Source organism: Schistocerca serialis, chromosome 4 (genome assembly GCF_023864345.2).
Source record: "Schistocerca serialis cubense isolate TAMUIC-IGC-003099 chromosome 4, iqSchSeri2.2, whole genome shotgun sequence".
In the NCBI taxonomy this organism is placed as follows: domain Eukaryota; kingdom Metazoa; phylum Arthropoda; class Insecta; order Orthoptera; family Acrididae; genus Schistocerca; species Schistocerca serialis.
This window is the reverse complement of record NC_064641.1, coordinates 408943586-408963585: the sequence shown is the minus strand read 5'-3', so window position 1 is coordinate 408963585 and position 20000 is coordinate 408943586. Positions and strand designations below refer to the sequence as shown.

Below are 20000 nucleotides of genomic sequence, written 5' to 3'. Positions count from 1 at the left end.
AGTCTGTTACGAGCCTAGCGTAATGAGTTTATAGACAGCAGTCAGACGACGTTTAAATAGTAACAGCTCCACGCAACGATTACCCAACAGTAAAGGACATGAGGCAATGTGTCAGTATACGTAGTGGGAGGGGTGCTCACGTAATCTGAGCCCGGATAGCTCAGTCGGTGGAGCATTAGGCTTTTAACCTAAGGGTCCAGGGTTCAAGTCCCTGTTCGGGCGGAAATTTTAATACTTTGGTAGCCGCACGTCTAGTAGCGGTGTAAGCACTACGGAAAAGAACGCAGCTACGCCGTTTCCTGGCACTGCAGTGCTTTAAACGGTAGCAATTGCATGTGTCGCTAGGGTCTTGCGCTACTGGCAGTCGTGGCCGAGTGGTTAAGGCGTCTGACTCGAAATCAGATTCCCTCTGGGAGCGTAGGTTCGAATCCTACCGACTGCGTGCGATTTTGCATAAAAACGAGCAGAAATTTTCGCACACATGTGACATTCGTGGGTGAATGCGGATCCAAACCATTCTCAACAAGACGGAAATTTATGTTTAAGAATACTGTTTCGCGACGGCCACTGTCTGTTGTGCCTATCGGTTCACCTCGCACGGACGCTAGTACTGCAGAAATCAGTCGCAGGCCCACGAACGCGCCCCCATCCTTTTGTCGCGCCGTCGCCGTGTTCGTGAGTACGCAGATGTGCTTGAAAGTGTAGGACAGAGCGAGCATTCATTTCTTTCTATGAGTCGGAATTCGATTCATTCGAGTGCGGCAAAAGCAGTGGTGCAGCGTTTCTTTTCTTAAGATCTCGTAGCTGCTTGTAAGTATGTCCATCGTTTAAGGCGACACAAAACTAGCGTCAGCGGTGCGTCAGTGGGAAGTCGGTGAAGTCACCATTGGAGCCATAAGCCAGCAATTACGACACGCGAGTCACTCGCACACCATGCAGCATGTACTACAACGCCCGGCCGAGGGACCGGACAGCCCAGTCGGTAGAGCGCTAGACCTTCAACCAAAGGGTCCTGAGTTCAAGCCCCCGTCCAGGCGAAAATTAATACACTGTCGTAACGGCTAATGTGCTGGCAACGAAAGAACTACAGAAACGAGTGAGGCCATGTCGCGTTCTGCCGTCAGATTGCTTGTAAAGGAGCAGTTGCACTTGTCGGGCCACCGCCATGCGACCGGCAGTCGTGGCCGAGTGGGCAGTCTCGCCGCGTCAGCCGTGCTGTGCGGACGTGTGCTGAGTTTCGTGCGCCGCGGTCTGCTGTGCTTCGGCGTGGTAAGTCGCAGTGCTTCTTGCATCGTTGCAGAACTTCTACGCATATTGAAATTTGAAATATGAATCCGTGATGGCCCACTTGAACAGACAAGATACTTTGAAATTCTCGTTTGATCGTAATTACGCCCGACCTAAACTACACGAAATCGAAGATTGGTTGGAATACGAAGTGAAAGTTGATTCAGAGGATGTCATTGGAATGCATCTTTCGATAGTGAGCAGCATTGTATTTGTGAAATTGAGGAATGCTAACTTATGTGACAAAATAGTTGAGTCTTGCGGAGGAATTATGAAATTTAAACATTGTGATGGAAACGTAGGCGAAGTCACCGTAACGCATGCAGGGTTTGGAATACGAACTATCAGGATATTCGAACTACCATTCGAAGTACCGGCGGAACAAATAAACGCAGTGATAGCGCCGTACGGTAAAGTTCTCAGCAATGTTGCCGAACGGTGGTCCAACGCGCGCAAATTCCAAGTTCTCAACGGAGTGAGGCAATTAAAGGTCGATTTGCACAAACATGTACCGTCATACATCAGCGTCTGTGGATACCGAGGTATCGTCATATACGACGGCCAGCCGAGGACGTGCGCGGCGTGCAACTCTCCCGGCCACGTCCGCGCGGAGTGTTTACAGCGGCGAGTGGCGCAGCTGCCGGCTGGCGAGGCGCCGCGACCGCCGGCTATGACTGCGCTGCCAGCGACTTACGCTACGGCAGCCCGCGGCCAAGTCCTGACCCCAAGCCCTGATGCGAACACGGAGAACCATCCAACCCGAGAAGAAGCCCAGATTGCCACCACTGACACGACAGAAGCTAGACCACCCGAACCTAAGGAAATCGTGACAGCTGTAACGGTTTCAACACAACAGACACCGAAAGATATTGGGAGCCACAGCAAATTACCCGATTCCTCCGCTGTTGAGAATGACATGCAAGAACCATCCCGGAATGAGCAACCTCATAGTGAACCGATTTCTCTATTGACCCCATCATCCACCAAGAGCACGGTCGACAATTTAGCTCGAAACACCACCCGCTTAGAAGATTTGAAGAATGCTGAGGAAGACAACATCAGACAGCAGCCGGTGAAACCTAAACGGCAAACACGAAAACAGAGCCCTGAAGAGATCCAAGAACTGGAGAAAAAACTCTCCCGTACCAAAAAAATTCTTAAAACAGATCGAAGCGGAAAGCAAGGCGTGGTAGACATCGGAAAACCAGACATCCCCAACCCGAATGAGGACGTACAGATGAACCTCGCCCCTCCAATTGAAGAACCAATGGACACTGTTGACCGCTGCGGAACTGATACGGGGACAGCATGGTCTGACGACACTGAATGCGCTTAGTTGGACTAGCGAATGACGCAGGCGTATAAAATCGCCACTCTCAATGTAAACCGAATAGTTTCGGACGTAAAGTTACAATCTGTGAAGGACTACTTATATGCCGCCGACATTGACATAGCGATGTTACAAGAGGTAGTTACGACCAAAATAGCGGATGTGTATGGATATGAGGCGATCTTAAACATAGGCAATGAATGTGGAACAGGAATACTGTTCAAACACGGCATACCATGTACAGCAAAAGCATTACTTGAATCTGGACGAGGCATAACTGCACAAATATATGATCTGCTTCTTGTTAATATATATGCTCCCTCTGGATCCAGCGGAAAACGAGCAAGGGGCAACCTGTTCCGGGACGAAATTGTCCCATTAATAACGGATCCTCGACTGCACATAATTTTGGGTGGAGATTTTAACTGCGTATTGCGTCCAGAAGATCAAATCCCGAACTTCAACTTTTGTGAGGAGCTGTTGCTGTTAATTAACGGGCTAGATATGATAGATGCTTGGTGCCACCTTCGCCCGCACACCCGAGGATACACGTACGTATCCAGTACTTCGGCAAGCAGACTAGACAGGCTGTATGTAACGAAAGGTTTTATCCATAATATAACTGACTGTGAAATTTGGCCTCTTAACTTCTCGGATCACTGCGCATTTCATATAACCGCGAAGCATACTAAACAAAAAACATTCCTGGGAAGGGGCGTATGGCAGCTAAACGTGTCACTTTTGGAGGACGCAGTACTGAAACAGGAGGTTCATGCTACATGGCAGCGTTGTCTTCGGATGCAATCCAGATATCCAACACGCATCATGTGGTGGCTACAGTCTGCGAAACCGCAGATAAAAAAATGCATCGCACGATATGGTCGCATGAAAGCGTACTGGCGAAAACGCACCTTGGAGTATCACTTTCTTTGCCTCCGCGAACTATATGATGACCCCATGGGATTAGTAGCAAACAGCTCTAGAATAAAACGCACTAAAGCAAGAATAACGGCGTTGGTACGACAATCACTAGAGGGGAAAAAAGTTCGATCGCGTCCTCCGATTGAACTGACGCAGGAGAATACGTCCGTATATCACGTGATACGGGAAGCCAAGAGAGGTAAACAAAAGTTAATCCACACTCTCAGTGATGAACAGGGGAACGAATACGATCAACAGGTCACAGTAAAAAACTACGTGGTGCAACATTATACAGATTTTTACTCCGCATCGGCAACTGACGCGACGGCAAGTGAGCCGCTTTTATCCAACATTCAATCCACGGTCCATCCAACTGACAACGCCGACCTTGTAGCCCACATAACTGAGGAAGAAGTATGTGCCATAATCAAAGACTCGCCTACAAAGAAATCTGCTGGTTTAGATGGCCTACCCATAGAATTTTATGCTTGTTTTTGGCACATCATAGGACCGGAATTCACCAAAATATGCAATGAATTATTGGGAGACGTGCAGATGCCATCTCAGTTTACCGAAGGAATGATTGTACTGATCCCCAAAAAACCACGTAGCGCTACGCTGAAGGATTTTCGACCACTAACACTCCTCAATTCCGACTATAAAATCTTCACCCGACTCATAAACTGTAGACTGAAGATGGTACTGCCGAAAGTACTTGGCCCTTATCAAATGAGTGCTGTCCCAGGGAGATCAATGTCGAATGCATTATGTGAATATAGAGACATAATATATTTGTCGTGGCTATGCAAATGCAATGTTGGTCTCATGTTTTTAGACTTCGATAAGGCTTTTGACCGCATCAACCACCACTTTCTACTAACTGTAATGCAACGGATGGGATTCAGTGCTCATTTTATTCAGATCATACGCAAATGTATAGTCGGCACTTCCTCTCGAATCAAAATTAACGGTCAGCTAAGTTCACCAGTCCCGATCAAGCAATCAGTGAGACAAGGATGCCCCCTTTCTATGGCACTATACGCAATCGCCGTAGAACCGTTACTGTTAAACCTGCATCACAGGTTACAAGGTCTACAGGTGTTGGGTACAAAAACCGTGTGTCACGCTTATGCTGATGACGTCAGTGTAGTAGTTAACACGCACTCAGAAATGGAAGTCGTTCAACAAATAATCCACGCTTACGCCACTTCTTCCGGAGCCAAACTCAATGAACAAAAATCTAAAATTTTACCTGTCGGACCCAATACGGAGACTATTCAAAGGACATGGCTACAAAGAACAGAGAAGACGAACCACTTAGGTATGATTCTAATGGCCAACCCCAGAGAGATGACAGTAGCCAACTGGGACCATAAACTACATATATTCAGGGCTACTCTCCGTGAACACAAAACTAGAACGCTCAATCGGATACAGAGAGCTCTATTGATTAACAGCTATGCGCTAAGCAAAATATACCACATCGCAGCAGTGTTACCAGTACCCAAGGATACAGCGCAAAAGCTTTTAGCTGCAGCGTATTGGTTCATATGGAGCGGAAACATCTTTAAAGTCGCCATGCCAACCATAGTGTTAACCCGCGCCGCTGGTGGGTTGGGCGTCAAAGACATCAAGAACCAATGCACTGCCCTATATATGGACCGAATCCGCAAAATACTGCAGTCACCCCATCCGACAATTACGAAAACTTTATTCAACAGGTTAGCCCCAACGAGCAAAAAGGCCCCAGTCGATGTTGGTCGCATCAGCGCTCAACTCGATCACGTCCGGACTTATTACCTGGAAATGAGCTATATTCAAGATACTTCACAGCTGCTTAACACCAGAAGGACCTATTACCACCTCACGAGACACCATAGGCAAAACCCAATTGAAGCGAAATATCCAGCGGTCAACTGGAGTAACGTCTGGAAAAATATTAACAATCCCATCCTCCACTCCAAAGTAGTGTCCACGTGGTATGACATTGTGAACGAGAAGGTCCCCACAGGTGAAAAGTTGCACAATATCAAAATGAAGCAGAGTCCGTACTGCGGTCATTGCCATACTGTAGATACCTTGGCACACATTCTCATCTGCCGCGACCAATACTACATATGGAACTGGACTAGAAAAAAACTCGCAATAATTACTAGAACCACAGACTCTGCTATAACACTTAAAGATGTACTTCAACCAGACTGGCATTTCTTTCCTGCAACAAAGCACAATAGCTATGCTTGGATTATCGGCCAGTTTGCATATTTTGCAGTTACGAATACACATGCGAGTATAGACGAGTATATACAGTATATAATGGAAGAACACTACAACCTTAAAACGAGTCGGAAATACAAAGCTTTGTTTCAAAATTTCTTACTTCACACTTTGCCATAATGAAGCGGTAAATTTTATTTTATTTTATTTTATTTTTGGTTGGTGCACAACACTACAGCGAGTCGATACTAATTGTGCTTCATTATAATTAAGTTGGCATTTATTTATTTACTTATTTTTATAGTACAGCAAGTGAAAGTGCCTCAGGAAAACTAATTTTGCCAGAAGCCGTAACATAAAACAAATCAGAAGTGCTTGATTGATTTCGTGTTCTTCTGTTTCACGGGTATTGGACAGATTGTCACGGCAAGAAGAATTATTCAGTTCCTCTATATATTTAAAAAAAAAAAATAATGAAAAAAAATAAATAAAAAAGTAGGTTAAGTTAGGGTGAAAGTGGCGGTGGCAACAGATTTTTTTTTTTTTTTTTTTTTTTTTTTTTTTTTAGGTTAGATAGGATTTTGGGGGTGATATGGATGATAGGGGCCAACGCCTGAAGTGGAAGAGGTCCAGGAAAAAAAATAACTAAAAAAAGAACAAAAAAAAAAACGGGGTAGCGTCTTTAAAAAACAAAAAAAAAAAAAAAAAAAGTTGGTAGGCACTTGCCCGTGAAAGGCAAAGGTCCCGAGTTCGAGTCTCGAAAAAAAAAAAAAAAAAAAAAAAAAAAAAAAAAAAAAAAAAAAAAAAAAAAAAAGGTGGTAGAGCACTTGCCCGCGAAAGGCAAAGGTCACGACTTCGCGTCTCGGTAAATAAAAAAAAAAAAAAAAAAAAAAAAAGTGGTTAAGGCGTCTGACTAGAAATCAGATTCCCTCTGGGAGCGTAGGTTCGAGTCCTACCGACTGCGTTTCCTTTTTGTGTCGAGAGGTGAAGAACATCTCCAACGGAACCGTGAAATGAGCGAATACGTGGGAAGCCCTGCGTTCGAGACGCTTGTGAATTTTACAGTTGTCCAGTGAGTGTCGACAAAACACGTAGCTCATCCGCTGTAACATATGAGACGTACAAACTGCTGCAATTTGACTTTACATCGTGTGTCAGCTTTCTTCGATAGTCTGTTACGAGCCTAGCGTAATGAGTTTATAGACAGCAGTCAGACGACGTTTAAATAGTAACAGCTCCACGCAACGATTACCCAACAGTAAAGGACATGAGGCAATGTGTCAGTATACGTAGTGGGAGGGGTGCTCACGTAATCTGAGCCCGGATAGCTCAGTCGGTAGAGCATTAGGCTTTTAACCTAAGGGTCCAGGGTTCAAGTCCCTGTTCGGGCGGAAATTTTAATACTTTGGTAGCCGCACGTCTAGTAGCGGTGTAAGCACTACGGAAAAGAACGCAGCTACGCCGTTTCCTGGCACTGCAGTGCTTTAAACGGTAGCAGTTGCATGTGTCGCTAGGGTCTTGCGCTACTGGCAGTCGTGGCCGAGTGGTTAAGGCGTCTGACTCGAAATCAGATTCCCTCTGGGAGCGTAGGTTCGAATCCTACCGACTGCGTGCGATTTTGCATAAAAACGAGCAGAAATTTTCGCACACATGTGACATGCGTGGGTGAATGCGGATCCAAACCATTCTCAACAAGACGGAAATTTATGTTTAAGAATACTGTTTCGCGACGGCCACTGTCTGTTGTGCCTATCGGTTCACCTCGCACGGACGCTAGTACTGCAGAAATCAGTCGCAGGCCCACGAACGCGCCCCCATCCTTTTGTCGCGCCGTCGCCGTGTTCGTGAGTACGCAGATGTGCTTGAAAGTGTAGGACAGAGCGAGCATTCATTTCTTTCTATGAGTCGGAATTCGATTCATTCGAGTGCGGCAAAAGCAGTGGTGCAGCGTTTCTTTTCTTAAGATCTCGTAGCTGCTTGTAAGTATGTCCATCGTTTAAGGCGACACAAAACTAGCGTCAGCGGTGCGTCAGTGGGAAGTCGGTGAAGTCGCCATTGGAGCCATAAGCCAGCAATTACGACACGCGAGTCACTCGCACACCATGCAGCATGTACTACAACGCCCGGCCGAGGGACCGGACAGCCCAGTCGGTAGAGCGCTAGACCTTCAACCGAAGGGTCCTGAGTTCAAGCCCCCGTCCAGGCGAAAATTAATACACTGTCGTAACGGCTAACGTGCTGGCAACGAAAGAACTACAGAAACGAGTGAGGCCATGTCGCGTTCTGCCGTCAGATTGCTTGTAAAGGAGCAGTTGCACTTGTCGGGCCACCGCCATGCGACCGGCAGTCGTGGCCGAGTGGTAGTCGGGCTTGAGAAGCCGTGCGGCGCGGACGTGCTGTTTACGTCCTAGCCGCGACCAGCAGCTTAGCAGAGGCGGTGAGTGTTGTGATAGCGGCGCAGCGTCCATCGTACAGGCACCGTTCACATGGCTCATACTATACGAAAGTCGACAGTCAAGTTCACGTTTGAGAACCGCTTTGCCCGACCCAAAGCGCTTGAAGTTGAACGTTTTTTGAGAGAGGTAGTGAAATTAGATCCAAACGAATTATTTGGAATTCATCTTTCGATAGTGGCAAGTGTTGTGTATGTGAAACTTATCAATGACGATTGCTGTGACCGACTGATTCGGACGTCGGGAGGCTCTTATAAGTTCCTTCACTCCGATGGCAATGTAGGGACAGTCCTTGTGGAACCAGCGGGCATTGGAATCAGAACGGTACGTGTCTTTGAACTACCATTTGAGGTGACTGCCCACCAAGTCACTTCGGCCCTGCAAAATTATGGGACGGTCCTCGCCCATACAGAGGAGAAGTGGTTGAGCTTTGAGACGTACCCTGTTCTTAATGGTGTCCGTCAAGTGAGAATCGACCTTCAGAAACATATCCCCTCCTACGTATACATTTGTGGCTGCAGAGCGATCGTCATGTATGATGGACAACCTCGTACATGCTCTGGTTGTGGAAAAGAAGGTCACGTACGATCGGACTGTCTACAACGACGAATTGCACAATTGTCTGTGGGCGAGAACCTCGATCCGCAGCGGTCCCAAGCTATGCCCCTTACGTATGTCGCGGCTGCGCGAGGAGCTGCGGTGCCATTCCCCGCTGTTACCGATCCTCCCGCTGCATCACAGGAGCAGGTCATGCTGCAGGATGCCCCGGTGGTCGACCACTCTGTGCGGCCGGCTTCAGACGCCCCCAGTCCGGATGTCTCCGCGCATGTGGACCCTCCGCGGACGGAAGTGATGGACGTGGTCTCTGACGTGACGCCCGAGACGGGAGCGGACTCCGAAACACCTAGTGCGGGACAGTCTCAACCTTCAGACGCGGAGGAAGCGCATACTTCTCGGCACCAACAAAAGAAGCGCAAGAAACAACGTATCGCGCCCCCAGATGCTGGCGAAGCAGCTCGCCCATATCGTGAAAAAGCCACACGGATTGCGCAAACGCAGCGCGGCACTCCGGCGACGAGTTCTGCAACAGACCAGGCCCCTACGCAGCGAGAGGCCAGCCCCCCTGGTCACGGTGGCGTTGACGCCTGCAGTGCGACCCCTATGGATGTGAGTACGACGCGACCCCTTGAACCATGTGATGAGCCGGATCGCAACCTTCCGAACTTGCTCCGCCCCGCCCCTGTGCATAATGAAGTAAATTGGGCTGATGATGTTGAGATTGACGCTCAGGATTCCGGACCGACGGATAAACCACTGGCCGTGGACGACACCCATGGTACCATGGGTAACGCATTCCGACCAGGATCAAGTGAGCCGATCGACGGCTCGGAGAAAGCACAGCGAACCTAAAAGCAGAAGGTGCCGCGGCGATGTGTCCAATGAACCCTCAACAGGCGTATCGCATAGCGACAATCAACATTAATAAAATCAGCAGTGCTCGTAAACTGCAGCTTCTCAGTGACATGTTACGAGCGGCGGAAGTCGATATCGCCCTGTTACAGGAGGTCAGGGAGTCGGATCTCCAGTCCTTGCGCACATATACCGCTCATGTCCATCCTGGTACCGCACACGAATTGGGCACTGCCATTTTAACCAAAGAGGGTCTCGAAGTTACGGACGTCGCTTTTCTACCTTCGGCGAGAGGTACAGCGCTTACGCTCGCTGGCGTCCGCATCATTAATGTCTACGCTCCATCTGGCTCAAGTAATAGAGGCGCCCGCTCGGAATTCTATAGGACTGACATAATGCCCCTGTTCGCGGGCAGGTATGATCACGTCGTTTTCGGAGGTGACTTCAACTGCGTGCTGTCACCCCGTGACCAGACGCCGAACTACAACACATGCCCGGAGCTCTCTGCCATTATACGTGACATGGCCTTGCTGGACACATGGACCTGCCTTCATGGAGACGCGCCGGGGTTCACGTACTTCACGGCTACGTCAGCGAGCCGCCTGGACCGCATATATACGTCGCGCGGGCTTCGTCTCAGTCTTCAGCAGTCGGAACTCTGGCCGACGATCTTTTCAGATCATTTGGCGTATATCTGCACCATCACTCTGGCGCGCCAGGCAACCTATCGCGGCAGAGGATTGTGGAAATTGAATGTCGCTGTTCTGCAGGATCGTGATTGCCGTGTACAAGTCACCGAAACCTGGACGAACTGCTTACGTCGCACACACGCCTATCAGTCGGTGCTCCTCTGGTGGCTACATTGCGCCAAACCGGCCTTGAGGAGGACACTAATGAACTACTCCCGCGAGAGGATGCAATGGTACAATGCGACGGTGGAATTTTACTTTAGTGTTCTCCGTGACATGTACAACCGTCCCGCACAACGACCGGTTAGTCTTGTGGAAATCAACCGCGTCAAAGCCAAACTGTTGCATCTCATGCGCCACAAGATGGATGGAACCGTCATTCGAGCACGACTGGGATATGAGGTCGCGCACGAACGACCCTCATTGCACCACGTGGTAGGGGAAAAGCGGCAGTTTACACGCAAACTCATCACGGCACTTCGGACGGTGGACGGCCGGCGGTTAACCACACAGGCCGAGATCAAAAAAGGGTTCGTGGAGTACTATGCCAGTCTGTACTCGCAGAAGACGCCAGATCGAGAGGCACTTAATGACATACTCACGGCCCTGCCGCGCCGACTCGATCGCGCCACTGTTGATGCACTGCAGGAAGATGTGACGGAAGAGGAAGTGGCGACGGCCTTGGCCAAGGGTCGCAAGAATAAAGCCCCAGGGCCCGATGGACTACCTATAGAATTCTACAGAGAATTTCAAAGTATCCTCACGCCGATGTTGAGACAGATGTGCCAGGAGCTACTCAATCCTGAGGTGGCAGTCCCTCGCGAATTTACGCAGGGACTAATCATTCCAGTCCCGAAGACATCTTCCGGATACTCTGTGCATCAATTCCGGCCGATAACACTGCTTAACAGTGATTACAAACTCTTTGCACGACTCCTGGCCCTTCGCTTCCGACCGGCCCTTACACTGTTAACGGGAAAAGACCAGACTGGAGTCGGTGACAATCGCGGTATTCATATGGCGTTGTGTGACTACCGTGATCTGATAGCCATCGCAGATGCGTGTAGAATGCAAGGTGCCATGCTTGCTGTCGACTTAGAAAAAGCCTTTGATGCAGTCGGCCATGACTTTCTCCGCGAAACAATGACGGCGATGAGTGTTCCACAACGGCTCATTGCGTCAGTCTTGCGGCTTCTTCATGGATCAGAGTCAATGATCTTAGTAAACGGACTTTTAGCAGGACCCGTACAGATACACTGCTCTGTCAGACAGTGGTGTCCCCTCTCCATGAGCTTGTTTGCCCTCGCGATTGAGCCGCTGTTGGTTCAACTCCACACAACGCTACGGGGCGTCACTATGCGAGAAGATAAATTTGTGTACCGGGCTTACGCGGATGATGTCGTCATCTTAGTACGTTCGAACGCAGAGGTTGATATGGCAATAGCTCTGATTGAGAGATACGGCCAAGCGGCTGGTGCACAGCTCAACAGGCGGAAATCGGGAATTATGCACATTGGACGCGGGTTACCCGCGCAACCAGAACCCCGCATTAAGGTGCTTACAGAGATGAAATGTTTGGGAGTAACGTACACTAAGAATATGCGCCGCACGATCGCTCTCAACTACAAACGCCTCTTGCACAATATCCGCGCCAGTATCCGACTACACACCTTACGGTCCCTCGATGCGCTGCAGAAGGTCGAATTCGTTAACGCCTACCTGGTGTCGAAGATTATATACATAGCGCGAATATTTCCCATGCCGCGGGCGACAGCGGACAGACTCCAGGCAGTCTTCGGCCATTACGTGAACCACGGACATCTCTTTAAAGTAAGTCACGCGACGCTCACTCTCCCGCTGACAGCTGGCGGCCTCGGGCTCATCAATGTCTACGTCAAGGCCTTGGCGTTGTTCGTGCGACTGACGCTATGGCATTGGAAACGCGACCATAACCGTCTGATCTCCTTCCTCCTGACGGAAATCGTGCCCCCCAACCTGGACCCGCCGATCGATATTCACCACATCCCAACGGCCTTGTGCCACTGCCGGACTTTTCTGCTGGACTACAGTTACCTGCGGAAGATGCTGCCTATTGACGACCTGCCCGCAGTCCGCAGTGTGTACGGCACCCTCATGTTGCGACAGCGCCGGAACGTGGTCGAAAGCAAATATCCTCGGTACGACTGGACTGCGGTCTGGTGCAATATCCACCCCCCTAACTTACCGACGGCGGCGCGGGCCACATGGTACTATTACGTGAATCGTAAATACCCGACGCAGTCACGTCTGAACCAGATTCATCTCGCGGCATCGCCGCTTTGCCCGACGTGCCAACTGCACGATACGGATCTCCACCGGCTAGTTTGCGGGGCTGCTAAGGACGTGTGCCAACTGCTTTGTCGCCTATTGGCCTTCATCCAACGCACGGCGCCGCACGCCATTTCAATGATGTCCCTACTCTGCCCTGATGATAACCCGTACCCGCGAACGAAGAGACACGCAGTACATTGGTTAATGGGGATAACTGTGTACTACCTATTCAGCACGTCGGAGCATAACGTGGGCGAGTACAGATCATTCTTGGAGACCCAACACTGGATACTGAAGCGAACACAGACATACCGCAAACATTATGCCCATTTTCTTATGAAGGTGTTTGAAGACTTTCTGGCGAAACGTTTGACGATAGGCATGAGCAGTTAGTCTATATATCGCTGTATGGCGATGCTGGTATCTACACAGGTAACAATTGTGTAACGATACACGAAGAATCCATGCATAAAAAAAAAAAAAAAAAAAAAAAACCTCTCCGAATTCACCGGTTATAAATTAGCATCGAGAAGACGGCCTAGCGTCAGGAAGGCCGGAAAGTCTATCTCCCTACTGTCCCCAGCGGACATGCGTTCCGGAAGGGAACTATATGATTTTGGCCCAGGAGGGGCTTCTTCATTTTCATGTTGTAATGTATAAAAAACAAAACAAAAATTAAAAAAAAAAGTAGTTAAGGCTTCTTAAAAAAAAGTTGGTAGAGCGGTGAAAAAAAAAAAAAAAAGTGGTTAAGACGTAAAAAAAAAAAAAAAAAAGTGGCAGAGCGCAATAAAAAAAAAAAAAAAAAAAAAAAGTGGTTAAGGCGTCTGACTAGAAATCAGATTCCCTCTGGGAGCGTAGGTTCGAGTCCTACCGACTGCGTTTCCTTTTTGTGTCGAGAGGTGAAGAACATCTCCAACGGAACCGTGAAATGAGCGAATACGTGGGAAGCCCTGCGTTCGAGACGCTTGTGAATTTTACAGTTGTCCAGTGAGTGTCGACAAAACACGTAGCTCATCCGCTGTAACATATGAGACGTACAAACTGCTGCAATTTGACTTTACATCGTGTGTCAGCTTTCTTCGATAGTCTGTTACGAGCCTAGCGTAATGAGTTTATAGACAGCAGTCAGACGACGTTTAAATAGTAACAGCTCCACGCAACGATTACCCAACAGTAAAGGACATGAGGCAATGTGTCAGTATACGTAGTGGGAGGGGTGCTCACGTAATCTGAGCCCGGATAGCTCAGGTGCAGTTCCGCTTGAGACGCGCTGGAGTGAGGAAGTGTCGCGAGCTCCGAGTCCCTAGCGGTGTTTACGTTTTGCTGTTTGTCTCTCATCGCGTGTTGTGTTCCCGTTCCGTGTTTCAGTTCCGTGTTGTGTCGTTTGGCAGTTGTGTTCTGTCAAGTATAAGTGCTATTAGCCCTTGCCGGGTTGATTAGCGACATGTCACGTTTATTTCCAAGGAAGAATACAATCAAGTTTCAGTTTGACAAGTCCACCAGGTCCGTTCAACCAAGCTCCCTTGAAGTGCACGACTGGATTGTGGATGTTGTTGGCATTACGTCGGAGCAAGTGCATACTGCTTATTACGATCTGGAGCAGTATTGTTTTTTCGTCAAACTGCTGGATCCTCTTGTGATGGAGCGTTTACTGGCAAACCATGGTGGCATGATCGACTTTCTTCACCGTGATGGAACAGTGAGTACTGTTACAATTTCTACTGCTGATCTCGAGTACAAAAATGTGAGAGTGTTTAACTTGCCACCCGAAGTAGAGAATTGCTATCTGCGAGAGGTCTTATCTGCATATGGCGAGGTTAGGACTATTAGGAATGAGTTGTGGTCTCGCGAACACCGGTTGCAATGCTACAGTGGAGTGAGATCTGTAGAGATGCATGTTAAAGTCAGCATTCCGTCACATATTATGGTTTGTGGGTACAAGGTACTAGCCACCTATGCCGGTCAGACGCCCACCTGTCATATTTGTAATGAGAGTGGGCATCTGCGTCAGGATTGTCCGCGTCGCGTATTTGTCCTGAAAAACACTCTGCAGAGGAGGCAGCGGCTGACGTTCAGTGACGTTCTGATGAATGGTAAAGTTGAACAGCCTGCTGCTACTTCACCTTCCGCAATTCGTACCGAACCTATTACGCTCGATGGCAATCAACTTACGGCGTCTTCTGTCGACGCGCACTCTGACACGGCTGCTAGTGAACGGAACAACTCCAGTCATAAGAGACCTCATGACTCAGTTAGTGACTGCTCAGATGAGGAAAAATCTAACCAAGCGCACCCTGTTCAAAAGCAAAAATCCTCTTCTGGTGACTGCGGGTCAGAAGTGAACGTTATGGAGGTCGAATCCACGTCTCAGGGCGGGAATGTTAAGGTATCTGCAGTAGCTGTTGCGATGCCTGCACCTGCTACTGTCCAGGTTGGGACAGAAAGCTCTCCCAAAGCGACATCAGAGGCCGAGGGGCAGGAATGTGAATCTTCTTTTCCCGTTACTGAGCGGCCTGATGTGGCGACTGCCAGTGACGTGACAGATTCCAATACCGCAGAACGGCAACTTATGGCACAGGATTTGCCAGATCCCCCACGTGATAGTCACAGTAGGCAACAAGTTTCGCAGCATAAAGGTGTTTCTCAAACTCATGCCATGACTCAAGATCCTCAACGACGCCGGTTGAATCCGCCGCCGAACGTAACTCACAGTCGAAGTCAGATACGGCGCGAAGCGGCTAAATTAGAAAGAAAATCACCTGAAGGCATAGTAGCACCCCCCCAGGGGCACTTCGAGAACGCCGACGCCGATTGTCCTGCAGGTCTGCCCACGACGTCTATAGTTGCCACCGATGCACAAACTTAGCAGCATTACCGCCTGAATTGAGCCTACATGATTATGTGCACTTCATTGGGCGTTCTTATACTCTCAGATATATAGTGTACGGTGCCCCACCTACACGAATACCAGTGCGTGTCGCTAGTTTGACATCATGAGTCAAACTTATAACATTGTAACTCTCAATATCAACAGAACTACTTCGGACTTAAAACAATCATCTTTGAAACAATTTATTTATGAATCGGAGGCGGACATAATTTTGTTGCAAGAAGTCATGTTTACTGATTTTCATATACCTGGCTTTAACGCTTTTTTCAACGTCTCAACAGACGATAGTACAGGAACTGCTATAATGAGTCGTGTCGGGATACCAGTAATGATACTGGATAAACTTGAATCCGGAAGAGGCTTAAGTTGTCAAGTTTATGATGTCACGATTTTAAATGTTTATGTTCCATCGGGTACCACTAAAAAGTCAGAGAGGGCCAAATTCTTCAAGGAAGATGTTGTGTATTTGCTTCGGAAGAATCCTATCAAGGTCATTGTTGGAGGTGATTTCAATTGTGTTGTCCATCGGAAAGACCAGACTCCACATTTTAATTATTCTCAGGAGCTTCATGACTTACTTAAAACTATGCGATACAAGGATGCCTGGGAAGTCCTCTTCCCTACGTTAGTCAAATATACGTTTCTTACTTCGGCCTCATGTAGTCGCATTGATCGAATATATGTCTCTGAGAATATTAGCACTCACGTACTAAATGCGGACGTCATCCCCACGTATTTTTCCGACCATTGCGCTCTCTCCGTTTCCATAACATTGGTCAAGCAGTCCACTCGCGCATACCGCAACCAATGGACCCTCAATATCGCGCATTTGAAAGATGACGATCTTGAAGATTGCGTTCTCGCCACGTGGACGAAATGTTTAAGATCAATTCAGAATTACGGAACCAAAACCGAGTGGTGGGTCAAAATTGCTAAGGTGAAGTTGCGACAAACATTAAAAAATTACAGTTTTCACAAAAGTATGGCAGAAAAACGGACTATTGAATTCTACTACACGGTTTTACGAGAACTCCATGAACAGTCACATGGGTCAGGCGCTCACCTCGCACGGATCAAACGAGTAAAAGCCAAACTTTTAAGCATCACACGGAAACGGTTAGACGGATTGAAAATCAAATCAAAAGCAAAATCTCTCTTGGAGGATGAAACAACTTCAATGTACCATCTGATGAAACATCAGTCTAATCGGCGACGTACTTTTATTGAGGATCTCAAACTAGAAGACGGTAGGGTACTCACAGACCAAGGTGACATTGTCCGTGCACTCCATCGGCATTACGAATTGCTCTACAACGAGGACCAGTCTGATAACTGTGATGGCTTTGAAATCATCAACTCATTACGTAATTTAATCACCATAGATGACAATAATTCCTTGTTTGTTGACTTCACAGTCGACGAGGTGTTCGACCTGGTAAAGACATCTCTTCCAAATAAATCGGCGGGTCCAGACGGTATTCCTAAAGAGTTTTATCAACGGTATTGGCATATCATTGGAACAGTGTTTACTGAGGTCATTAATGAACTCGTGAGAGGAGGTGCAATTCCATCAGAACTCAAAGAGGGCAAACTTGTCTTGATACCGAAAAGCACGGGCCACAAGAAAATCGATAACTTTCGTCCTCTCATGCTCATGAATTATGACTATAAAACATTAGCAAGGGCGGTTAAAGAACGGATGACTCCCCTACTCCGGAAAGTTATCCACACCCATCAAGCCTGTTTTCCTGGACGGACAATAATGACTACCATCTCTGAATTTCGTGATTTGATTTCTGTTGCTGCAGTTACAAATATTAAATGCGCGATCTTATTCCTAGACTTCTGCAAGGCCTTTGACCATGTCAGTCATCGATACGTGGAACTTGTTTTGCAGCAGCTGGGGTTTTCGGGTCGTGCGGTGCGTATCATTCATCAACTGATGACTGGAATTACGGCGAAAATCATTGTAAATGGACAGTCTACGAAAGTCATTCATGTTCGGAGGGGCGTTCCGCAGGGCAGCCCGCTGTCAATGTTGTTATATGTTCTCTCGTTGGAACCTTTTCTACGACAGATCAATGGACGATTGACTGGAGTGACTATTTCTGGGGTCACCATATCCGCCAGAGCTTACGCCGATGACGTAGGAGTTGTCATACGACACGGCGGTGAAATAGCCATCCTCAAAGCAGAGATTGATAACTACAATAGAGCATCAGGTGCGAAGATTAACGCACAAAAGAGTAAGTTGTTGAATCTTCGAGGCTTCGAGGACGTACATATCTCTTGGGCCACTCTGGTGGACCATCACAAGACGTTAGGCATAAGCTTCAACAAGTGCCCCATGAAGATGACAGCAACCAACTGGAGAGAGACAACCAACAAGATACGAGGAGCGCTGCGTGAACTTAGCTGGCGCTCTACGAATCTCCTGCAGACAATTCGAATCATAAACACCTATGTTTTCTCTAAAGCGTATTACGTTGCACAGATCTTTCCAGTACCTAGAATGCAAGCCAAACTCATCATGAGGCTGGCTAATAGACAAGTCTGGAAAGGGAATCTTTTTAAAGTGCGACTCGTCACCCTGACCCATTCGAGGGCAGCAGGGGGTTTAGAACTCACTAACATTGCGAGGAAAGCGAGAGCGTTGTACTTAAAAAGAACCTTATTTATGATTAATCTTGCCCACAGTAACGTCACTTCTCAACTATTCCAGGTAGTCCGGCCAGAATGCATGAAACCACCGATCAACGTGGGAAAACTAAACTATAAGTTAAAGCATATACGAGAATTTTACGTAGACATCAGCTACTTAGGTGATGACATTCTCCGCGCGACCAACATAACTTCCAAGAAACTATTAGAACACTGGGACACATCTGACATCCCAAGTAAAATCGAAGTACAATATCCGGCCATTTTATGGCACAATGTATGGACCAATATTAACCTCCCTATCCACTCCTCTGAGGTGACGTCCACGTGGTACAGAGTCGTCAATGACATAGTGGCCACCAACGAAAAACTCCAAAGGATTGGGCTTAGTGACACGTATTACTGTTGTCAATGTGGACTAGTCGACACTCTCCTCCATCGCTTTACGTGTGCCGGGCATCTGCGAAACTGGGATTGGACTAAGACCAAAGTTGGAATCCTCACCCGCCGTGGTGGACGAAATCACACAACAGAGATGCTTTTACGCCCACAGGAAAAATACTACCCTGCAACCAAACACAACAGTGTGATGTGGCTCTTAGGCCATTTCGCAAACTATGTAATAAACGTAAAGGGACCTGACAACATAATAGACTACAAATTGTACATGGAAACGGCCTACTGGAGAATGAAAGCATTACGCCAATACAAAAGCCTCTTTGGGAACATGCTAGATATTGTTTTTGAGAAGACTGGTGTAGGGTAAGCGTCCATGATAAGTTACGAGTACTTCGCTTGGCCAGACAACGTGAAAAAAAAAAAAAACGAAAAGAAAGAAAAGAACAAGTGACTAGGATACTTGGCTTTCACATAGGAGGACAAAAATCAAACTAAAAAAAAAATAAAAATGGATCTGGCGTCGTCAATTTAAAAAAAAAAAAAAAAAAAAAAAAAAAAAAGTCGGTAGAGCATTAGGCTTTTAACCTAAGGGTCCAGGGTTCAAGTCCCTGTTCGGGCGGAAATTTTAATACTTTGGTAGCCGCACGTCTAGTAGCGGTGTAAGCACTACGGAAAAGAACGCAGCTACGCCGTTTCCTGGCACTGCAGTGCTTTAAACGGTAGCAGTTGCATGTGTCGCTAGGGTCTTGCGCTACTGGCAGTCGTGGCCGAGTGGTTAAGGCGTCTGACTCGAAATCAGATTCCCTCTGGGAGCGTAGGTTCGAATCCTACCGACTGCGTGCGATTTTGCATAAAAACGAGCAGAAATTTTCGCACACATGTGACATGCGTGGGTGAATGCGGATCCAAACCATTCTCAACAAGACGGAAATTTATGTTTAAGAATACTGTTTCGCGACGGCCACTGTCTGTTGTGCCTATCGGTTCACCTCGCACGGACGCTAGTACTGCAGAAATCAGTCGCAGGCCCACGAACGCGCCCCCATCCTTTTGTCGCGCCGTCGCCGTGTTCGTGAGTACGCAGATGTGCTTGAAAGTGTAGGACAGAGCGAGCATTCATTTCTTTCTATGAGTCGGAATTCGATTCATTCGAGTGCGGCAAAAGCAGTGGTGCAGCGTTTCTTTTCTTAAGATCTCGTAGCTGCTTGTAAGTATGTCCATAGTTTAAGGCGACACAAAACTAGCGTCAGCGGTGCGTCAGTGGGAAGTCGGTGAAGTCGCCATTGGAGCCATAAGCCAGCAATTACGACACGCGAGTCACTCGCACACCATGCAGCATGTACTACAACGCCCGGCCGAGGGACCGGACAGCCCAGTCGGTAGAGCGCTAGACCTTCAACCAAAGGGTCCCGAGTTCAAGCCCCCGTCCAGGC

At 47.9% G+C, this 20000-nt stretch overlaps 5 non-coding genes across 5 annotated transcripts; all 5 read left to right on the top strand.

The window, feature by feature from the left end:
- Positions 1–149: 149 nt before the first annotated feature.
- On the top strand, positions 150–222 carry Trnak-uuu (transfer RNA lysine (anticodon UUU)). Its single transcript has one exon. It is a non-coding gene; the product is annotated as a tRNA-Lys (tRNA).
- A 138-nt stretch (positions 223–360) lies between these two features.
- On the top strand, positions 361–442 carry Trnas-cga (transfer RNA serine (anticodon CGA)). Its single transcript has one exon. It is a non-coding gene; the product is annotated as a tRNA-Ser (tRNA).
- Positions 443–7073: 6631 nt separating this feature from the next.
- On the top strand, positions 7074–7146 carry Trnak-uuu (transfer RNA lysine (anticodon UUU)). The gene has a single exon. It is a non-coding gene; the product is annotated as a tRNA-Lys (tRNA).
- A 138-nt stretch (positions 7147–7284) lies between these two features.
- On the top strand, positions 7285–7366 carry Trnas-cga (transfer RNA serine (anticodon CGA)). The gene has a single exon. It is a non-coding gene; the product is annotated as a tRNA-Ser (tRNA).
- An 11958-nt stretch (positions 7367–19324) lies between these two features.
- On the top strand, positions 19325–19406 carry Trnas-cga (transfer RNA serine (anticodon CGA)). The gene has a single exon. It is a non-coding gene; the product is annotated as a tRNA-Ser (tRNA).
- The last annotated feature ends 594 nt before the right edge of the window (positions 19407–20000 follow it).